At 39.9% G+C, this 24,464-nt stretch overlaps 1 protein-coding gene across 2 annotated transcripts in view; it reads left to right on the top strand.

The window, feature by feature from the left end:
• Window positions 1–24,464, top strand: part of LOC116825362 (bifunctional heparan sulfate N-deacetylase/N-sulfotransferase 4) — a 246,557-nt gene that overhangs the window by 5,509 nt on the left and 216,584 nt on the right. For both annotated transcript variants that reach the window (XM_075066250.1, XM_075066246.1), the window contains exon 2: window positions 3,641–3,763. The gene's annotated coding sequence lies outside the window, so the exon portion shown is untranslated. The remainder of the gene's footprint in view (window positions 1–3,640; window positions 3,764–24,464) is intronic.

Below are 24,464 nucleotides of genomic sequence, written 5' to 3'. Positions count from 1 at the left end.
TCTCGAGCCTCCTCCTGTCCTCACACGTTCACTGGCATCTTTCCTGTAATTTGATACCACGTCCTTCCACTCATTCAGATGAGCTCTTTCATTGCGGGTCACTTCCATGATTTCCGAGAACATTTCGTCTCGCGTCTTTTTTTTCCGCCGCCTTATCTGAGATAGCCTTCGGGATGGAGTAGGGAGGCTTGAAAAATTTGCAGCTGCATGAGGGAGGTAAAAAAAGGAGAGAAGTATTTAAAAAGATACATTTTACAGAACAATGCTTATACTCTTTCACAGTGAACAACACTATTCACCTTACATAGCACATGTGATTTCACTACAAGGTCGCATTTTGCATCTTAATATTGAGTGCCTGCGGCTCTGGTGTTAGAGATCTCACAGACGCAGGTCCGGGCAGCAGAATTCAGCTTGCATGCGGCCATGGTAAGCCATTGTCTTTCGGCTTCTGCAGCCTTCATATACACAGTGCCCTCCTTCCCAAATACCAAGCAAATCCCGTTCAGTGCTGCTTCTTTCCTGTTAACATGCAGCAGCAGCAGAAACCACCCCCCCCCATCCAATTCTCTGGGATGATCGCTTTACCCCTCCCCCCACGCGTGGCTGGTATCATGGAAGATCACTGCTAAAAGTTCCCCCTCCCCCCCCCCACCGCGTGGCTGGTAGCAGGGAAGATCCCTGCTAGCCAAACGCGAAAAAGCTCAGCGCCATCACCCCCCCCTTCCCCCTGCTTGGCTACCTGCAAGGAAGGATTTCTTTTAAGCAACAGGCAAACAGCCCAGTAGGAATGGCCATCTCTGTCCCCTTAATTAAATTCCTGAATTTCAACCAGGTTACCATGAACGATATCACTCTCCTGAGGATAACACAGCGAGATAAAGAACGGATGTTGCTTGAATGCCAGCAATCACCGGGACCATACGCAGCTAGGCTTTGTCATGCAATGATACCAGATTACTTGCTACATGCATGGCGTGGTCAAGTGTCCTACCCATGGAGGACGGAATAAGGCTGCCCTGCCCAGAAACCTTCTGCAAAGGCTTTTGGAGTACCTCCAGGAGAGCTTCATGGAGATGTCCCTGGAGGATTTCCGCTCCATCCCCAGACATGTTAACAGACTTTTCCAATAACTGTACTGGCCGCGAATGCATCCCAAGTCCTCAGGGCAAATTAATCATTAAAAAACGCTTGCTTTTAAACCATGTTTTATATTTACAAAGGTACACTCACCAGAGGTCGCTTCCATGGCTTCATTGTCTGGGCTAGTGGCTTGGGAGGGCTGGGAGGGTAATTCCGTCTGGGTGAGAAAAAGCTCCTGGCTGTTGGGAGAACGGAGTGCTGTGTGCTCTCTGCAGCTCGTCCTCCTCTTCCTCCTTCTCATCTTCCCCATCCACAGAATCCTCAGCCATGGCTGAGATTACCACCCCTACCTCGGAATCCATGGACAGGGGTGGGGAACTAGTGGCAGAACCCCTAGAATTGCATGCAGCTCAGTGTAGAAGCGGCATGTTTTCGGCCCTGCCCCGGACCTTCTGTTTGCTTCTTTGGTTTTCTGGTAGGCTTGTCTGAGTTCCTTAACTTTCACACGGCACAGTACTGAGTCCCTGGTGTGGATTCTCTGCATCATGGCCTTGGACATTTTTTCAAATGTTTTTTCATTTAGTCTTTTGGAACGGAGTTCTGTTAGCATGGAATCCTCTCCCCATATAGCGATCAGATCCAGTACCTCCTGTGCAGTCCATGCTGGAGCTCTTTTTCAGTTCTCAGGAGACTGCATTGTTACCTGTGCTGATGAGCTCTTCGTGGTCACCTGTGCTGGTGAGCTCTCCATGCTGGCCAAACAGGAAATGAAATTGAAAAGTTCGTGGGGCTTTTCCTGTCTACCTGGCCAGTGCATCCGAGTTCAAATGGCTTTCCAAAGTGGTCACAATGGTGCACCATGGGATACCGCCCGGAGGCCAATACTGTCAATTTGCGGCCACACTAACCCTAATCCGACATTGCAATACCGATTTCAGCGCTACTCCTGTCATCGGGGACGAGTACAGAAACCGGTTTAAAGAGCCCTTTATATCGATATAAAGGTCCTCGTTGTGTGGACAGGTGCAGGGTTAAATAGGTTTAACGCTGCTAAATTCAGTTTAAATGCGTAGTGTAAACCAGGCCTTAGTCAGCAAAGATATACTTGCAATAGCCCCCTTCCCCACATCACTGTCATTTAGTCCAAAAACTTCAGATTTAAAAATCCCTACTAAGGTTAGTCCCATCTTGCTCAGCTTCTCTTGTCTCAAAGGTCACTAACAGTGAGAAATCAGAGCTTATAAATAAATTATATGTGCCCAATCTTGTGCGATGCTGAGCAGCCTTTAATTCCATTAGGACTTGAGTGTGCTGCATCTTGTAGAATCAGACTTTAACTTAGGATGAAAATGTATTCATACTAAGGCATTGCACCAGGTTCAATAAGCAGGCAGGTGTCAGATACCATCGATTTAGACAACTCTCTACACAAACATGCATCATACATCATTTAAAAGTGTAGGATGTCTACTTTAGGATGAGGTAGATGTGGAGCTGTCAAGTGGCGCTGTTACCATAGAAACAGGGATAAACAATGACACCATCAATAAGTTAAAATGACCACTTTGAAATATTTGCATTTGGTTGTTAATTTAAAGACTTTATGAAGAATATAGGAAATAGTTCATTATCCACATTTTTCCATCAAATTACCTATGTGTGAAGATCTCCATATCTTTGTTTGCAAAGATGCTCTTTTGACATTCTTTTCAAAACTGTTATCACATGGTGGGAGTTTTGATCAATGAATTGTCCTTTTTGATGGTTAGACTGAGGCAGAAGTAATTGAGGTCTCTTTGGATCTCTTTTTCTTTCCCATTCCGGTCATACAGCATTGTATGACTCTGTATGACAGGCTCAAACTAAGCGTATACCCTGTGATAAATGAAGGGAGGAGGGTGGCTCCCTTTTATGGACATGCAGCCAGCCAGTTAGTTATAAAATCCCTCTTAGCAGCTGTTCTTTAATTGCTCTATCTGTAGAGGGTTAAAAAGTCTCATTGCTATGCATAGGTAAGAGGACATTAGTGGGCACCTGACCAAAAGAGCCAATAGGAAGGCCTGAACTTTTTAAAATTGAAACAAGACTCCCCTTTTGTCTGTCTGTGGTTGCTCTCCCAGGGAGAGGTGAACAGGGCAACATCTGTGCTGTAAGAAGCTTTGGCTAGGAATTAAAAATCCTTGGTATCCTGCCTAGAAACTACTGGTTTGAAACCCCAGATGTGTAACTAGATCAGGAAATGTCTAGGAAGATGCGATTAGGTTTATCTTTTGTATGTTTATTGTGGACTCCTCTGTGCTAACCACCGGTGCTTTTGTTTTTCTTGTAACCTTTTAAGCTGGACCTCAAGAAAGCTATTCTTGATGCTTAATCCTTGTAGTTATTTTTCTTTAAATCTAGCAAATGCCTAAATTCCCAGATGTATTTTCTTTCTTTTTTTAATAATAAAATTTACCCTTTTTAAGAACAGAATTGGATATTTGTGTCTTAAGAGTTTTGTGCACGTTGTTTAATTAGTTGGTGGTAACAGCTGATTTCTTTTTTTTTCCTTTCTCAGCTCTTCTCTGGAAGGGGGTGAAAGGGCTTGAGTGTACCCCACAGGAAGAAATTCCCAAGTGAGCCTTCCTGGTCTCTCAAAGGGGTTCTGCACTTGGGTGGTGGAAGCATCTACCAATCCAAGGTCAGAGAAAAGCTGTAACCTTGAGAGTTTAATACTAGCCTGAAGTGGCCAGAATTATTTTTTAGAGTTCTTGCAGGCCCCCACCTTCTGCAGTCGAAGTGCCAGAGTGGGGAATCAGCCTTGACACACACACATCCCTGCCAAAAAAAAAAAAAAAAAACTGTAAGGGAACCAAAATTAAAATGCCACTATGACTAAATAGAATTCTGGAGGAGGCAGTGAGAGGTAAAAAGGCATCTTTAAAAATTGGAAGTCAAATGCTAGTGAGGAGAATGGGAAGGCACATGAACTCTGGCAAGTCAAGCCTAAAAATATAATTGGGCAGGCCAAAAGAGAATTTGAAGAGCAGCTAGCAAAAGACACAAAAACTAACAGAAAAAAAGTACATCAAACCTACCAAATCTACCAAAGCCTACCAAACGATCAGTGGGGCCACTGGAATCAAGGTGCTAAAGGAGTGCTTGAAAGTTGCAGAGAAGCTAAATGAACACTTTGCATTGATCTTCGCTGCAGAAAATGTGGGAATTCATACACCAGAGCCATTGTTTTTTAGGTGAGAAATCTGAGGAACTGTTCCAGACTGAGGTGTCAGTAGAGGAGGTTTAGGAACAAATTCATACATTAAACAGAAATAAGTCACCAGGATTAGATGATATTCACCAAGTGTTCTGAAGGAGCTTGTCAAGGCATTATTCCCACTTTGAACTTTAGCGTCCAAAAAGTGGGGACCTGCATGTACCCTTCTAAGCTTAATTCCTAGCTTAGATCTGATAGCGCTGCCACCACAAAAAATATAGTGTTTTGTACACTTCCTGTCCCCAAAAAAACTTCCTGGGACCAGGACCAAATCCTTGCGGCTCTTAAAACGAGAGAAATAAACCTTCCCCTCTTCCCGCTCCGGTTACCCTGAGAGATTTACTGTGATCAAACTCCTTGATTCAGTTAAAAAACAGAGAGGATTAACCTTCCCCCGCACCTCTTTTCCCCCCACCAATCCCTAGGAGTTCAGACCAATCCCTTGCGGGTCTTAAACAAGGACAAAATCAATCAGGTCTTAAAAAAAGAAAGCTTTTATTAAAGAAAGGATAAAAGTAAAATTATCTCTGTAAAATCAAGATGGAAAAGTGTTACAGGGATCAGCTTATATAGGCTAGAGCACTTCTCTCCCCAGCCTGAGATACAGTTACAGCAAACAGAGGTAAAATCCATCCACCAAATTACACCTTTCAAATGTAAGAAACAAAATAAAACTAATCCACCTTTTTAGTAGTACGTACTATTATGAACATGAGAGACTGTTTAGAAAGAATGAGACAGATTCAGGTTTCACGTCTGGTCTTCGTTAACTCAAGAGAGAACAAGAAGAACAAACAAAAAAAAGCACAAACAAAGACTTCCCTCGCACCAAGATGAAAGAATCTTGTCCCCCAATTGGTCCTTTGGTCAGGTGTCAGCCAGGTTCACTGAGCTTGTTAACCCTTTACAGGTAAAAGAGACATTAACCCTTAACTATCTGTTTATGACAGAGCTCAAATATGAAACTGCAGAACTACTCACTTTAGTATCTAATATATCTCTTAAATCAGCCTCTGTAACAGATCACTGGAAGACAGCTAATGTAATATCATTTTTTAAAAAAAGGCTGCAGAGGTGATTCTGATAAGCCTAACTTCATATGTAACAAATTGGTTAAAACCATAGTAAAGAACAGAACTTTCAGACAGGTAGATCATTACAGTATGTTAGGGAAGAGTCAACATGGCTTTTGTAAAAGGCAATCATGCCTCACTAACCTATTAGAATTATTTGAGGGACCTCAAATAAGCATATGGACAAGGGTGATCCAGCTGCTGTAGTGTACTTGGTCCCATAGCAAAGGTTCTTAAATAAAATAAGCATGAGATAAATGGGAAGATCCTCTCATGGATCAGCAACTGGTTAAAAGATAGAAAATGAAGGGTAGAAATACACGGTCAGTTTTCACAGTCAGAAGAGCTAAATAATGAGGTCCCCTAAACATCTGTACTGGGACCTGTGCTGTCCAACATATTCATAAAAGATCTGTAAAAGGGCTGACTAGTGAAGTAGCAAAGTTTGCAGATGATACAAAATTACTCAAGATGGTTAATTCCAAAGCTAACTGTGAAGAGTTACAAAGGGATCTCACGAAACTGGGTGACTGGGTAACAGAATGGTGCATGAAATTCAATGTTAATAAGTGCAAAGTAATTCACATTAGGAAGAATAATAATTCCAATTGTACATACAAAATGATGGGTTCTAAATTAGCTGTTACTCAAAAAAGAGATCTTGGTGTTATTGTGGGCAGTTAAGAATGTGTTGTGTCAAACTCCGGCAAGCCTTTGCTGAGCATGTGCAAAGAGTGATTTTTTTTTTCCAGCAGCTTTACACTCAGCCAAATTTGATGGATTTTTCACTGAGACAGCACAACGTACCTCTCAGGACCCAGGACAACCCTATTCCAAAACATGGATACATAATTTTTCATGATACATAATATAGACAAACACCCACCATGAAAATTTCAGCCTAGTTGGTTAAAGTTTGGCAAAGTTAAAAGCACGTTTATACAGGGTCTTAAAATGGAAAATTTAAGTCAACCTTAACAATTTGTGTTGCTACCCGCTACACTGAAAATATAAAGCCAAATTCTGCTTTGCTTCTTCTTAGCATATATACAATGTGCCTTAGGTGGCATGTGACCAGGATTCATCACTGAATTTGGTATTCTACACTGATATAACTGAGATTAGAATCTAGCTCCAGATAACATTTTTTTTCTGTGAGCTTTTCAGCTCATACGCCAAATGCTTGTACATAAATGAAACGAGATTATTGCAATCAGAGGTACGAAGTACTACTCAATTTAGAAATATTTTCCTATTGCAACGGACAAATAAAAATCAAATCTTTTCTACACAAAGGTCCAGCAGTAAAATGCTATTTTGTTACTATATCTTTAACAAAAAAAAAAAAAAAGGAGGGGGGGGGAAATCACGCCAAGGTCTTTAAAGTACACATAAATATTATTATCAATGATATTATAACAAGTTGCCTCAGATGAGTGTCTTTTCTTTTCTGGCTTTGAGTATGATGGTGTTATCCTGTCCTGCTCTTGCTCCAAAGAGAATATGAGCTTTCACTTTCACACACATCTCTGTACCATGCTGCATTGAGGGAAACCTATTATCATGTTACCATAAATCTACTTCCAAGAAAGTAGCAGGCATTCAAACAGCCTCTGAATGCAGTAACATATCCTCACTGTGAACTGTCTTTTTATAATGCTTATGTTTGGGCTCTAAATTAAACCCTTCACATGTCAGTGTCACCTAAGAAATTGGAAAAGCTGGAGAACTATTGTGGTATGATTTCTTTATTATCTCTGAGTAATGCAAAAATACTTCACACCAAGGGAAGTAATCCTAAAATAACTACTGTTCTTAAACTTAAAATTCTACACTGTCTTGTTTTCTGCAAACAATGAATCAAATATTCTGGAATGTATTTGGTAAAAACCATCTAACTCATTTTAATTTCTATTTCTTCATCCTTCTGTAAATGGGGTATACACACAGGACTAAATTCAGCCCAGTATAAGCCAAGGAATCACAAGCTGGTAGTTAATGGTAGCTCTACCCATTTGTGCTGGGGACAAAATTGGCCCTATGTGCCTCATTTAGTTTTATATTATTTAGCACTCTGCCATAATATTGCACAGTACATAAATGACCCTAATATGACCAGATAACAGAAGAGAAGGGCAGTGAAAGCAGGATTTTATTTCATCATGTTTTTTTCTAAATTATAGTACCTGAGAATAATTGGCACATGCTTTGTTCAGTTTCCTGTCTTTGATAGTATGCTTATCTCCAATAGTTGATACATCTGTGTGTATTAGTGTTCTGACTGATGAACATATGTATTTTTTATGTATTTTAGTTGGAGCTGTTAGTGCCATGTATAGTAAAGAATGCCCAACTATTCTTTTTCATAAGCTCCTGTTTTCAGTTGCTTATAAGTAGGCTTGGCAAAATTTGTGTGTGTGTGTAATTTTGAGAGACAATATCAATGTTTGTTTTTAATCTTTTTTCAATTTTTATATATTTTTTTATTTTTCACAGTTGTGGGAAATAATGGAGAGGTCAGACTAATTATTTCATGACAGATTCAAAAAGTTTTAAACTTAGTTCTCTTTAAGATGCAAATTGACAACATCACATATCAAAATATACAAAATAAATATCTTTAAGTCAAAAGATAATTAGTTCTCAATCTTTTTTTCTTACTTGGCCTATCTGTAAATTTCAATTATTATCTATAGAAATGTTTTTTGTTGGGTTTTACGTATGGTGAAATTGATGTTTACTGACATTTACCAATAAAAATCTAATCCTTCCAAGCCTGTTTATAAATTTGCCAGACTTTACCTGTGAAAGCTGGAATATTCCATGCCAGGTGTCCTCCTGAAGTTATATTTTTTTGTTTTTGAAACTTTCAGCTAAAACAGTTCAGCCATTTCCAATAATCAGGTTGGGGAAACTGCGCTGTTTTGCCCTTGTGCTGTAGAGATCTCCATAGACAGGTACAGGCTGCTTTAATTTAAGCAGCATCTAAGGTCCTTAAAGCAGCCCAGAAGGGGGAAACACATAGATGATTTAAAAGCACCTTCACTTCCCCTCCTGCACTGTGAGTTCTGAACTGAACCTCTTCCAGACACAACACAGAATAGAGGTAAGCAACCTATGGCACACGTGCTGATTTTCAGTGGCACTCACACTGCCCAGGTCCTGGCCACCAGTCGGGGGCGGGGGGAGGGCTCTTCATTTTAATTTAATTTTAAATGAAGTTTCTTAAACATTTTAAAAACCTTATTTACTTTACATACAACAATAGTTTAGTTCTGTATTATAGACTTATAGAAAGAGATCTTTTAAAAACATTAAAATATATTACTGCCACGCAAAACCTTAAATTAGAGTGAATAAATGAAGTGTTGGCACACCACGCCTGAGAGGTTGCCGACCCCTGACATAGAATCTCACCCCTTGAATCTTGGGTTTGGTATTTGCAAAATTAGATCCCTTTATTATCTGACCTCTGTTATTTGAAATATTTGGATATCTGCCCAGGGCCTTTGGATAAGTGAAGTTGTACTATACAGTCCATAGTTTGTGATGTGCTTTACTATCTTTCAGGATTAAAGCGAAAATATTTATATATGATATCACTATTGTTATATGTCTTTCCAAACTACCCATCACAGCAACACCTAGTTGTCATCAGGATAATTCATTTACTTGCATATTGATGACTATCTAACATAATTTTGCTTAGTTATGATTGTATTTTTTTTCATTCGCTTTTTATTAATATTTGTGCTAGAGGCATTTTTTTTATAAAAGTTAAATCAAAAAGCAAATTTTGGACCCATATTAAAGACTCGTTTAATTATGGAACAAATATATTACTAAAGGTTAGATCATTCAGTCAGGGAATACAAGTAATACCATGTAACAGAGGTGACTAAAAATAAATTGTTAGCCAACAATCAAAGGAATACTTGATGAAGAGAGTTTGGAAGCAACCTAAAAACTGAAATTCTCTCACACATAACAACAAGGAGTCTGGTGGCACCTTAAAGACTAACAGATTTAGCTGGGCATAAGCTTTTGTGGGTAAAAACCTTCCTCTTCAGATGCATGAAGTGAAAATTACAAATGCAGGCATTATTATACAGACACATGAAGAGAAGGGAGTTACCTCCCTAGTGGAGAAACAGTGTTGAAATGGCCAATTCAATCAGAGTAGTTGTAGTTCATGCCCAATGATTGATGAGGAGGTGTCAATTACAGGAGAGGTAAAGTTGCTTTTGTAGTGAGCCAGCCACTTCCAAGCACAAATGAATGATGTTAAATTTTCAAATGAATTTTAGTTCTGCAGTTTCTCTTTGAAGTCTGTTTCTGAAGTTTTTTTGTTCAAGTATGGCTACCTTTAAGTCTGTTAGAATGTCCAGGAAGATTGAAGTGTTCTCCTACTGGCTTTTGTATGTTACCATTCCTGATGTCCGATTTGTGTCCATTTATTCTTTTACAGAAAGACTTTCCGGTTTGGCCAATGTACATGGCAGAGGGGCATTGCTGGCACGTGTTGGCATATATCACATTAGCAGAAGTGGAGGTAAATGGGTCTCTGATGGTGTGGCTGATGTGGGTGGGTCCTCTGATGGTGTTGCTAGAGTAGATATGGGGACAGAATAGGCTACGAGGTTTGTTACAGGGATTTGGTCTTGGGTTAGTGTTCCTGTGGTATGTATCTGCTGGTGAGTGTTTGCTTCAGGTTAGGCGGCTGTCTGTAAGCGAGGACTGAACTGCTTCCCAAGGTCTGAGACTGAGGGATCGTTTTCCAGGATACGTTGTAGATCGCTGATGATGCGCTGGAGAGGTTTTAGCTGGGGACTGTACGTGATGACCAGTGGTGTTCTGTTATTTTCCTTGTTGGGACTGTCCTGTAGTAAGTGACTTCTAGGTACCGGTCTTGTTCTGTCAGTCTGTTTCCTCATTTCCCCCAGGTGAATAATGTAGGTTTAAGAATGCTTGATAAAGATCTGATAGGTGTTTGTCTCTGACTGGGGAATTGGATCAAATTCGGTTGTATCTTAGGGCTTGGCTGTAGACAGTGGATCGCGTGATATGTCCTGGATGGAAGCTGGAGGCATGTAGGTAAGTATAGTGGTCAGTAGTTTCCGGTATGGGTTGATGTTTGCCTCACTACAAAAGCAACTTACGTCTCCTGGAATTGACACTTCCTCATCAATTATTGGAAATGGACTACATCCACCCTGATTGAATTGGCCCTGTCAACGCTGTTTCCCCACTTGTGAGGTAACTCCTTTCTTTTCATGTGTCACTATAATAATGCCTGCATCTGTAATTTTCACTCCATGCATCTGAAGAAATGCTTTTTTTACCCATGAAAGCTTACTGCCAAATAAATCTGTTAGTCTTTAAGATGCCACCGGACTCCTTGTTGTTTTTGTGGATACAGACTAACATGGCTGCCCCCTGATATCTCACACATAATGTTCACAGAACAATTCCCAATACTGATCAAATTCATAAAAATCAACTCATTGTGGAATAGTTACAAATAGAGATAAGGGCTACATTCTCTAAATAAATTGTTCACTGTGAATTATTTACTTACTCTTAAATTAAAAACTACACTGGTGATTCTTCAGGACTATTATTATGTATTTATGTGTACCTACTGTGTAACAGTATGACAAGCACATACTTTGTGGCTAGAGCTTTTAAAGCTAGACTATATGCACTTCAGGGAAGCACTCTCGTGACATCTGTGTCTTGGACAGCACTGAGCACATTGCCAGCACTTAACAAACATTAAAAATAACAATTGGTGTTTGAAATATTTGATTTGAAACACATAAAACTTTAAACTGTTGGATTACATTTGAATGTCACCCTCAAACCAGCAGTGGTTCATTGTTCTGCAAACTGTACATAGAAACAATATTACTTTTTTGCTCTATATGGGTATCTGGAATTTTATTAAGTTACTAATCATGGGTCATTTTGAGTGTGAGCCTGGATTTATTAGACAATTTTCATTCTGAAGTCATGTGGCTTTTCCCCTTATTGGCAAAGGCTGCCCCTTGTGATTCAGAGGAGTGGCCAGACTAACTCGAAAGAAGCTATTTGTGTTTGGTTTTGTTGAGAAAGTTGCTGCATTCTAGGTGAGCTGTCTCTTCCATGGGGTGGAGGGCAGAGAGGTGGAGAGAAGGGGAAAATAATCCCTCAGATGTTGTGCCTGACTCTGCTAGGCAGGGACCTAGAACATTTTAATCATCGTTAATTCCCCCAGTTTGGAACATTTGTCTCATTATTATTATTTCATACTTTAGCTCATAATTATCCAAAAGAGGAAATATGTTGTTTCCTTTAAAGATTCTGTTGAGGCATTAAACATGAGGCCTATGCCCACTTCTGGTTCTTATGCATAAAGCATAGGTCTGTAATGAGATCTGACCATGGGAAAACCAGGCTTGTCTGAATGAGAACAGTGTTAAATTTTAGAGTCTGTGGACCTGTGTAAATTAAACTCCTTTTGAACTTAATTTAAAAGAATTGACTCAACTCTAGTACTTGCAGATAGGGGATTTGAAACTTCCTCGTGCAAGTATTGTGACAAAGTTCCTCCTCTACCTTGGTGGGTCCTGCACTTATTGGTGGATTTGTTCACCTCAGTGATCTTCCTCTCTTGTGGAACCCACAGTCTGGGTCAGCTCCTCCTGTGTCTGATCAGGAGTTGGGAGGAACCCGGGCCCACCCTCTACGCCGGGTTCCAGCCCGGGCCCTGTGGATTGCAACTGTCTATAGTGCCTCCTGTAACAGCTGCATGACAGCTACAACTCCCTGGGCTGCTTCCCCACAGCCTCCTCCAAACAACTTCTTTATCCTCACCACAGGACCTTCCTCCTGGTGTCTGATAATGCTTGTCCTCCTCAATCCTCCAGCAGTACACTCTATCACTCTCAACTCCTTGCCTTCTTGCTCCCACCTCCTCACACACGCTCCTTCTCCTCTGTCTCCTCTCTGCCTGACTGGAGTGAGCTCCTTTTTAAACCCAAGTGCCCTGATTAGCCTGCCTTGATTGGCTGCAGGTGTTCTAATTAAAGTAGCTATCTCTACTGCCTTCTAGAAAGATCTTAATTGGCTCCAGGTGCCTTGATTAACCTGGAGCAACTGCCGTTTGGTTACCAGGGTCCTAGGGATTTGTTTAGCCTGGGGCTAACAAACCTGTTTCTCAGTACTTTACTGTAGCCATCTGGCCTTGCCCCATCACAGTATGTACAAGGAAAATAGCATATGTAATGTTATGGGATGAGATACTGCTTTATGCAACAGAGGAACAGTTCCCCAAGCCCCTTCATTAGAGCCCTGGCACAGGGTCAGTTGACATCAATTGAAGTTTCTTGTACTAAGCAGTTGCAGAATCTGTCTCTTAAGATTTCACATTAATTCCTTTGCTTCATACACAATGTCAAATGGTCTAACGTGCTTACATTGTTAATATTACAATATTCAAAGCACAACACTTCTTACCTGGAGAGAGATATTAATTTATTAGGAAATTTCAAATATTTTAAGCCTTGATCTCCAAACAGATGCTAAAACCTAATCTTATTTATGCTTACAATAGTTCCAGTTTTCAATTCCCTTTCTTCTCCTCCTTGAATAGTTTCTCTGGTTGTACTTATGGCATGTCACCTACTTCTTATCACTTTCCCTCAAGGCAACATTGCTAGAAATATTTTTAGCATCCACTATTGTGCCAGGTAGTTTACAGAAAACATAGATCCTTGGACCAAACCCTTTACAATCTGGACAGCTTTAACATACATGTGAGAATATAACATACAGCAGGAAGGGAAGGAATGAAGGATAATGTTATTAGGCAATTAATTTCTTAGTTTACTCATACATACTTCTTGGAGGGTTTTGTGCATATGTAGAGTGTAAACACTTTTTCTATGTGATGATGCAGAAATGAGCTTTATGAATGATCTGAATGTGACTTCTAAGCTCTTCCAGAGTCATCTCATATCTTCCAAACAATGAAAAAAACCTGTATTTTTCATTAAATTTCCTTTTTGAAAAAAGTTCAAAATGATGTGCAAGTGACAGGACCTACTGCTTTTCCCAGGGCCATTTACTTTGGGGAGATTACTGTAATGTAGCCATTGCACAGGTGAGGTTTTGTTTTATTTTTTAAATGAATAGACTCCAACAGCCATAAGCTGTTGTTTTCAAAGTGCGCTTTACAACAATACTACAACAGAGATTTAGTGTTGTGATAATTCTCCATACATACTGGAAACTAACTTCCTTTTTGTCCAATGGTTGTGTTACCTGGAGTGTTCTCAACCTAAAACTCTTGGTAAATTTACTCTCTGTGAGGTGGTGTCGGGAAATAAATCAATGGAGACATGGCCATCCAACCGATAAATGGCTGGCACAATCAGTAAAATACAAGAGTGCTCTCACTTAAAGCTATACTTTATTTAGTGTCAAGCACTTACACACATCCGCAACAGATTAGTAAAACACCTCCAACTGTCAATAATTAGCTAAGTTTGATGTGGCTCTCGAGTGGTACAGCAGCAGCCTTCCGATGACTGCCAGTGGGGACCTTAAGATATGCCCATGAAGAGATCCAAGTAGCCCAAACTTCTACCTGCTTCTTTATCCTTGTTAGTAGGCAATAAAATATCAATCAAAAAAACTTGTTAGGCAAGCAATTTCAAAAGGCTAAGCGGGAGGTTTCTTCAGATTATTAATTACCTAGATGTGTTCTTGTAGAGTCCTCATGCCTTGAGGCCCTGACAAACACATCCCAGAGGGTAAATATAGATAAGCTTCTTGTTTTGTCCTAAAACAGACCCTAGCACTTTCAATAGGAAGGGCTCATGGGCAGGTCAAGACTGAGTAAGAGATTCCCTTCCTGTGGTTGCTCAAACCCTCTCCCTTCCTGGCTCAGTCACGCTAAGGCTAAATCTGCTGCACAGGCCTAAAAAAGGCCTACTAGTTTGTCTGCTGTTAGTGTAATATCGATTATCATACTTGTTGCTATCAGCAATGGTCCCTGGCCTTTTTCTGGTCCATCAAAATCTCCCCGTACAGTTGGTTTGAAATATCAGAAGGGTAGCCGTGTTAGTCTGGATCTGTAAAAGCAGCAAAGAGTCCTGTGGCACCTTATAGACTAACAGAAGTATTGGAGCATGAGCTTTCGTGGGTGAAATGCATCCAATGAAGTGGGTATTCACCCACGAAAGCTCATGCTCCAATATGTCTGGTAGTCTACAAGGTGCCACAGGACTCTCTGCTGCTTTTACAGTTGGTTTGAAGAAATTTTGGAAACTATCCAAGACGAATAGGGGTGGGTTTTAACAATACTTAGCATTTGTCTAGTGCATGATGTAGCGTCAATGCATTAAACAAATATTCAAAGTGCAGCTATATCCTGAAAAGTGACTCTAAAATGGTATCATGGGGTTCCATGATTGTATCTCAAAGATTTCTGTATCCAATGTGCTTCACATACAGGTAAAAAAAATGTTTTCCTAACTGCTAGCTGTGAAAATTCAAGCTGGGATCATTCCTTCTTGTGCCTGATCAGCTGTGATAAAGCTTCTACAAGCCAAATTATGCCTTCAGTGACACCTGTGCAGCTCAGTTTTCTCCAAGGTGCGCTGGTGTCACTGATGGGAACTTAGTAATCAATTTTGTTGATGATGCACAGCAGCAAATACAATCTAACTCATTCTCTCTTAGCTGTGCTGGTTCTGCAGGGGTAACAAGAAATATAAACCTTTGTCACTAAAGTTAGCAGATATAAATCTGAGGGATCAGATGTAGGGTCAGTTTTTGCTACCGTCCATTGAATTGTATTATACTGTCTGACTGTTCCTCCTATATTCAATAGAATGTTGCCCCTGTATTCAATAATCACTTAGGGATTTAATGGGAACAAAGGTGGTGTATGCTTAAGTGCTCTCCTGGATTGAGGCCTTAGTGAACCAAGTAAGGTTAGAGAAGATTCTTCTTATTTCGGTACATAACCATGCCATTTTTACCTGAATCACCTTTTTTTTTTTTTTTTGAGAGTGGGAAATCACAAGAAGAAAAAGTGCAGAAGGGAAGTTAACTGAAGAGAGATGCCATGTTGATTCTACCACATGAGCAGTCGAAGAGATCATTTTGCCCTTGAAAGTGATTAATAGCTGCTTGGATAGGACAGATAATGAACCCAAGAGTCAAGTGGGAATACTGGCCCCAGACTTGTGCATTTTATGATACCCTTATAGAATGCCTGACTCTTCACTGACAATCCTGAGCCCACATGCTCTCTGGAAGCTAGGTTGGCGGACATACTGTGTTTGTTTCCTTCTGGCTGCACATTGCCCACTCTTTTAAAAAGTGGGTGAAGATGCAGACCAGATATTTATGCTGCTGTGAGCTGAATTAAACTATTAAGGGGTTTTCCACTGGAAACTTAGCAGATTTCCCAGGAAAGCACTACTCCAAGAGCAGTACTTCCTTAGCCCACCTGCTCCAACTGCCCAGTCCTCAAAAGACTCACAGAGCCCCAAACACTCATGCGGAGAGAGAGGTCAGCACACTGTATAACCTCTCCGTCCTTCACTTTCATGCTTCCCCATCACATCTGATGGGCATTTGTATATATTTGTTCCCCTAAAGCATGTTTGCAGCTGCTGCTATTAAATTGGACCAATGTGGCATAAGGTCACATGGTATTGCTAGCATCAGGTAAGCCTTCTTACCAGCAGATGTTGTTTTAGGGGAAAAAATAAATGCACACTGTATAGTTATGTGGTTTTGGGAATGTAAACACTTTAAAATGACAACTCGTCTAGTTATTGGACCAATATTTGTGTTTGGTGGGAACCTAACTTGTGGGAGAAAAGAAACGCACTAAATTACCCTCTGACACTTTGATAACCCGCATCCTTAATACTTTACTGATGGGGAGAAATGATTAACAGGAAATAAGGGTGGATGTCAAGCGTAGAAAGGAAGCAGACCAGCTGTTCACTTAGGAGCAGCGAGTGGAAGAGCACAAACAAAAGGGGATGATATGCATAAGGGGAAGAGAGTGCAGAATAAATATATAGCAAAGATTGAGTGAGTAAATTCTTCAAATTTAAAATGATTCTTTGAGAGCCTATCCCCTTCAAAGGGACTTCAACTGGAGTAAAAAAAAATGTGTACGTTCCTCAAACTGTACAAAATTCTAATGTTATTTTTATCTTTATCAAACCATTCCAGCTGTCTCTTTATGGAGTACTATATTAGAAACTTGCAATGGAAGAACAACCTTAGGGACAAATTCAGATCTTGACTGATTGGTGCACAGTTCCCTTTGGCTTCAGGGATATTTGTGCACAGCAATCTGGGACAGAATTCAGTCTTTTGTATGTACAGTTCAGAGTACATTATTCCTGGTTGCATAAAAAGTAGTTTCAATAATGGAATAGCTTGTAATCAAAGATTAATATGGGAAAAATAATCAACGTAAAATGATTCTCACTTCTTTTTCTGAGATCTTGCATCCCAATGTTTGTGTGGCCTATATTGTTTTCTCTGCGCATGGGCATAGCTTTTACACTAAAGAGTAATATGCCCCAAAGTGGATGAATGGGCCAGTATGACACTGGCTAGCAGCATAAGCAGAACTCACAACATTAAAACTGAATCAAAATATAACCATTTCTAGCTGTTCAGAAATACCAAACATCACTGAATTAATCCTGCCAACTATCTCAATCCTTTTATCAAAATTTTCTGGGAGGGAGTATTGTAAAGTCATATAAATAACTTAGTGCTCTAGATAACCGGGCATTTTTGTGGTAGTAAAATATACTCTGTTTTAATGGGAGGGGCTCAGATCACTAAGCCAGCTTTAGTCTGCCTAATCTTACAGCACTAGACTAGCTGCAGAGAAATATTTTACCTCCTCTTGAAACACAGAAGATCAAAGAACAGCTGAAAATTTTGGACAATGGAGGTAAAAAGTGATTACTATGAATATTTGCAGTAGTTGGGTCAATTTACTGTAAGAAAGTGATCCTCCAGGCCATACAATATATTACGGGAAGCTAAAGAGTTGGCTGAAAATTAATTAGGCTGTATTCCCCATTTTTATTGCATTCCTTTGTGAAGTGTTTTGAAACGTTTGTTGTACAAAGATGTTTAAAAAAAAACAAACTCCCTTCTCAATGGGACAAACATCTCCAGTCACTTCTCTTACTGGTCCGGCAATCATCAACCCCTGTAAACTTGTGTGCCAGTAACCACACTTTCCCTTTTGACTTCTCACCTTTCTTTTACCACATAATAATTTTAGTGGGTGTTCTGTCATTTTTGCTACTTTGCCATAGCTCCCTGTAAAGGGCCAGATCCTGCAGCTACTTAAGCATATGAGTAACTATGCATATGCCATTAAGTTTATTGGATATACTCACAGGTATTCAGTTACTTGGTGTTTGCAGGATTTGGGCACACATTTTTAAGTCTTTAAGGCTCTTTCAGAACTTTCCCCTTCATGTGTCTGAATGTATTCCCAGACATTCCACTGCCTTTCTCTGCTTTCCTGTTTTAGGAGTAAAAACTGATGATCCTTATCATGTCATCCTCTTTGATTCTGGTGGCAAAGTCTTTGGCCACTTAATCCCATATGTATGGAGGTCTCTCTTTTGAAATCCACATCAAATTACTTCAGCTTCATAAAATGTCAGTTTAAAAAGTTATCCTTTTCCCAATCATCTAGATTTCAGGGGTGATTTCTAGCTTTAAAATCTGGTTGTTTTAAATCCTTGTCAGAATTCCCTCAGTAATGAAATATTTTTTACTTCACTACCTCTAACCTTCCCCACCTTATGTATCCTACCTTGAACTCACAACTATCTCCCCAAATTAGTATGACAAATGAAGATTGATTGATTGCAATCTTATTAGTTATTCACTGACAAATTCAGAAGTTGTTATGCAGCAAAAATCCCACTGCCTTCAATGGGTAAGGACTGAAAGATTTAATTAACTCCATCATAATACAGTTTGCCAGAACACTGATGTAGCTAAACAATTCTGTACCCCATTTCCATACATGCCATTTTGAAAGTTTGCAAAATGAGGAATGTCGAGGCTGTCAAATAGCCCAAAATAAAAATTGTGAAACTTTTTTTTGAGAAATTCCAGTTTTAAAATGTGCACTTGGCACACATCTGTTATACGAAGGTGAGGAAATTAGATTCAGATCTTTATAACTCATTTATCAAATTTTCAAATGACACTTTTGCTAAGCTCCAGGTCAATTTCTAGCACAGCTTTTAGAAACATCTGTAAAATTAGTCATCCTGAGTGCCATGGTGTCTCCTTAGAGTTAAAGCATATAAACAAAATTAGATACTAACAGAACTGAGAATACATTTAGTATTGTGAATAATGCATCATGTAATGAGTTACACAAGTTCAGTCTGAGTATTCTTTAAGTATAATTTTAACTCAGGAAATACTGCATACCCATTTAGAAAATTAAGTTCAGTTACATTAAATTTAATGTTATGTTAGAGTCAAAATCATCAGAGATGGCTTTTGCAGCAAAACATAGAAAAGCAGAAATACTGCAAGTCATGAACGTTTCACATAAGTTAAGTGAACTCCAGAATGAATGACTTTTTTTTTTTTTGTCAGTATGACATGCAATGGTTAGCATTTAGTCTGTGTTACATTTTGCACTCATGCACTACTGTGAGGGAACACTCCATTAGTGAAGTCCCAGTTGGCCTCTGCTTTACTCCATTGCCTTGTTTTTAAAAGCAAATTTTAACTTCAGTTTGCTCAGAACCTTCAACATGACTTTAGTTAAAAAGAAATAGCAGAATTTACTCTTAAATAATAACTGACAGAAAAAGTGGCTGAAGTATATAAATTGATGGTTCTCAAACTGGGGGTCGGGAAACCTCAGAGGGTCATGAGATTATTACATGGGGGGTTGTGAGCTGTCAGCCTCCACCCCAAACTCTGCTTTGCTTTCAGCATCTACAATGGAGTTAAATATATTAAAAAGTGTTTTTAATTTATAAGTGGGTAGCACTCACGGGCTTGCTATGTTAAAGGGGTCACCAGTACAAAAGTTTGAGAAGCCCTGATATAAATGTGTAAGCAATTTAATTGTCTTACAGACATTAAGGCCATTTTTTTTTCAAATTGAGTACTGAAAATCAAGCATCTAAAGCTGATTTAATGCACATAAATAATTGGGGTATGATTTTCAAAATTTCTGGGGGATCTGACGGCTTCAAGCATCTTTGAAAAAAATAAGGCCATCAGTTCATTGATAGGTACCTAAAAAGAGAGGGTCTTTATTTTCCCAATTGCTGAGCAACCTCAGCAGTTTTGAAAATAAGGCCACTTATTTAAGTGCTTACATTATTTACAGTTTCCATAGGGGACACAGGCAGCACCCAGGATCAGATAAAGATCAAAGATTATTTTTCCATATTTAATTCATCTAGTCTATACACCTCAAAGGGTTGGATTTCCCAGCCCCCCCATTTAATATTACTTTTATATTGCTTCATCTCATTATACACTTCTAACCTGATATAACGCGACCCTATATAACATGAATTTGGATATAATGCAGTAAAGCAGCACTCCGGGGGCGCAGGGCTGCACACTCGGCGGATCAAAGCAAGTTCGATATAACACGGTTTCACCTATAACGCAGTGAGATTTTTTTGGCTCCCGAGGACAGCGTTATATTGGGGTAGAGGTGTGGTATATTGCCATGTTCAAAAGGGTAACTGCCCAGTGAAAACCTGATCTTTTTTTTTTTGCTTGTGTCATTATTACACAACGAGGGCTAAATGGTGTTAAACAGGAGTAAATAAGGACAGGATTTTGTCCTTATTGTCCATGTTACATGACTGAGGATTACACTACTTTTTCCTGTTGTTATTCTGAGTCAATCTACTACCTTGTGTATTTCCATTCTTATCACTACAGAGCCAGGCAAATGACTTGAATTCGGTGTGTTTGACTGAGGCTTGCACTCTTTAAATTCATACCACTGACTTATGAAATAATTGCCTTAGTTATATGGCCAGAAGTGACTAATGTCAATCTATTTGACATTACAATTACTCAAGTGACATTATTTACACTTTTATAGTTTGAACTCATTATCTGAGGAAGACACCTGAGCAGAGGCCATTTCTGTTAGTCAGTGGAGGGCTTGGAAGGTCTACCTTAATACTGACATATGGAGTAATGCATACAGCACCAACCATAGGCACAATTAGTGGCCACTGACTTACCTCCAGTAATTATGGCAGTAGCATGGCAAGTTATGGCTATGTGACTTTAAGTAGCTGTAAACCACCAGTAACATTTTAGAGAAGCTGGAGGCCTTCGTATGAAGGTATTTGATCAGATTGTCTTTCCTCTGGATTCAAACACTGAAAACCTGAGGACCATGCAGATAACTTGCTGTATGTAGCTTGCAAAACCATATTCCTCAGCTTCATTATGGGAGAATTCCTCAATGCAACACAAGCATGGACAGGATACTCATTTTCTCACCAGGACCCATTAGATCTGCAGCCACATTAGCTAGTCACAGCCGCACAACAGGTGCTTTGTTTCCCCTTCTTCCTGCCCCCTCCACCCCCAGCATTGCTAAGCCACAAAGGAGGGAGGAGGGAGTGTTAGAATAAGGGATATGGCAGCATGCATGGTGCCTGTACATGTCTAGAGATCCTGGAGGTGTTATCTGAGGCAGAAGGCCTCTTGATTCTGCCTCTGGGATAAGAATAACTCTGATCCACCTCCCAAGTACAATGTTATTGTTAGTAATATTAGTGAGGTTTCTCCTTTTGGTGGACCAGGCTGAGAGGTCTTCCTGCAATTCCTGGGGCTGCTGGCAGCTCTTACCGTTGTTTGCTCAGAAGGATCCTTGTGTCTGCTTGTGTGCAGTCCTCAATGCTATTCACCAATATTTTGAGAAGGCAGCCTGGTGGGTTAAAAATAAGCCCCGTGAGTCTTTCTAGCTCTACTGCTTCTGCTGTCACAGGATTTTTTTCTTTTCCTAAGAATATCTCCTTTGGAATCCTCAGGCTGTGCAGTCATAAGACACACTAAATGCCAAAAAAACAGAAGTACTGATATGGGTTGAAAGACTTTCCACCCACCCCTTTGAAAGTTTTACTTTACAGGACCCATGTTGAACTACCACCACTCTCCCAGGGGAAGTGACCCACAGAAGGAAGAAAGTCAAATTGGAGAGAAACAGTGCAGAACTCCAGATAGAATGAAGGTTACTTGGTCCTAAGGATGGCAGAAGGAGAAATGTGTCTTTAGAGAAATGAGGTTTCTGCAGTGCCAGATTAAAATGCTGGGGTCTCGTGCATTATGGTAATGGGGGGTGGGGGGCAGGGAAAGGCCGTGTCTATGGAACAGGTCATGTCTCCAGGGGATGGTGTTGGAGAGCGAGTCAACCCTTCACTCATCCTGCAGCAAGTTCTGTCCTATGGATCTGGCTTGGCTCCTTCTCCTCTCACCCTGGCCCATTGTCTCTCTCCAAAGCGAGAAATGTTCCATCCCCTTCCTGGCCCTGTGGTTTCTTTGGGGGGGGGGGTTCCCCTCATGGTTGTGGGCCTTCCTGAGATGGGGGGCCCTTGTGTAAGTGCACTGAGTCCACATTGGTGAATCTGGGCCTGGGTTACTGGCCACCCTTTAGAATTCACCAGAGGAGTTTTCACTTCTGGGAAACTATTGCTCCTTTGGCTTAAAAAGTGATATCCAGTTAGAAAGCCCTCATCCTGCAGCTTTGGGCATCACATTATACTGCCAATCTGCTTCATTCAAAGAAAGGGAAATAATTTATTTTAGATTTAGAATTTATTTTAGACACAATTATGGACTATCAGTCTCTGAATCTCAGCTATGCAAGAAACAGTAATTGTTTCCACAGTACCCACTGCTGCAATTCTGCTCTTCAGGTATAAGTGTATGAAACATGACAAAACAGTGTTTAGAAGTTCAGAATTGAGCTTGTTACTAAAGTATTATTTAAGTTGAGAGGAATTCACCAGATTTCCAAATCCTCATCTGTGTAGAGCAATGCAAATAATAAATTCTTTAGTCAGCCAATGGAGGCAAAATTTGCTTTCCTAAATCATTCTTAGATTAATATGTACATGTGTTGCCCAGTATAAAGGCATATTAAATGGGTATAATGTAAAGAAGCTTCATCTATATAGAAACTATTAATGTTTAATTTATGTATATATGATGATGATCAGAGCTGTAAGGGTATTAACTCCATTACAGTCTTCTGATGTGTATAGCTGCAGTGTGATTTGATTTGAATTGATTTTGCTGCTGACTCTGGTGACCTCCAATAACAAATCATTGCATTCACTATAGAATGATTTATGATGGCAGCACTCTCTATTATATAAATACTCTCCAAAGCATTAGTCAGAAATGTACTACCTTACTTCATTAAACCCATAAATACCATCAATTCTAATCTGATTTAGAGTTTTTTGTTTTGTTTTGTTACGCAAGGAAAAAGAACCCTTACCTTTATGCCAAATGGATTTAAAATGTAGATTATATAATATTAAAATAACATTAGCCTGATGTTTAAGAGCTACTCATCAAAATGAGAACCCTTGTTTAAGAATTCTAGCCCTGATCAAATATAGGGTTTCACATTACAAGAATTAAATGTAATACTTAAGGCTAAAACTGTATATGCATGTTATGATAATAAGTAGTGGTGAACATTAACATTATGGTACTTTATAGTAAAATATCCATCAGTTTTATCAGTATGAATACTAGTGTCACACCACAGTCCCAACTGGAATGCCTTCTGGTGGCATGTTGTAGCAGAGCGTGCACACATCCTTCAATTTCCTCTTTCAGCATCCCCAGTAAATCCACTTTAGGCTGTCTTGCTTAAAGAATACCTCTCCTTGGGGCCAAAACACAGTTAATTGAATCCCCAGAAAAAGTTCCAAACCAAGTTTATTTCTCACACCAATGTACATAATCCTTAAAACCCCACTCTTCCCAGATGGCACCCCTCACCCCCGACACACACCAGCCTCTCTGCTGGGAGTCCTTCCACATCACACTCCAATGTCTTCTGCTACACCTAGGCTTGGCCTACACTAGATTACATTAGGTTGTTAAGAATATAAGAATGGCCATACTGGGTCAGACCGAGAGTCCATCAAGCCAAGTATCTTGTCTACTGACAGTAGCCAGTGCCAGGTGCATTACTGCATTGGTCAGCGGGCTGAAAAATCCATATCCTTGAGCAGCGTTGTTAAGTTGACCTAAATCGCCTTATAGACTGTGCTAAATTGATGGAAAATTTCTTCCGTTGACCTAGCTACCACCTCTCGGGGAAGAAGATTACATATACCAAGGGTATATATTTGAGATAGACATCAGGTTCAGTTTGGATCCAGGTTCCAACTTCTTCAGAGTTTTGAGTGCTTAAATTTAGAGCTCTGATTTGGAACCAGTAAAGTAGGTTGGGTGAGTCTTTATATATATAATATATGAACTGAGCAGAAGCTGTAAAATATTTTGAGATTTTAAAATTTTCCTATTCTGCATCAGGACAAAACTGAAATCTAGTGTGTTTGTTTTTTGGAAAAAAGCTAGCAAACAGACAACTCCCTGCTCCCCAGAATAGCCAATAACCTGGTGGCTAGGGCATTTAGTTGGGAAGAGGTAGAGTGGGACTCTCTGTCTCTCCTGCTGGTGCTGTTCCACTTTATATAAATATTTAAATAGTCAGTGGTGTGCGGACTTGAACCAGAGTGTACCATATTGCAGTGCATGCCCTAACTAGTAGGTTACAGAAGGGGCAACTCTGGAACTTTCGATAACAAAAATATTCAATTGCCTGCTTCTAAGCTAAAGGAGCTGTTCAGTTAGCTATCAGTTTATATCAATCTCTTACTCTTGGTGGTTGGGGCCAGACATTGGAGGATGACTATATTCCCACACACTACACGAGTACCTTACATACATGTTAGACAAGCTACTTCTGG

Source organism: Chelonoidis abingdonii, chromosome 5 (assembly GCF_003597395.2).
Source record: "Chelonoidis abingdonii isolate Lonesome George chromosome 5, CheloAbing_2.0, whole genome shotgun sequence".
NCBI lineage: Eukaryota > Metazoa > Chordata > Testudines > Testudinidae > Chelonoidis > Chelonoidis abingdonii.
Note: the sequence above shows the minus strand (reverse complement) of the source record. Positions and strands in the feature narration are given on the sequence as shown.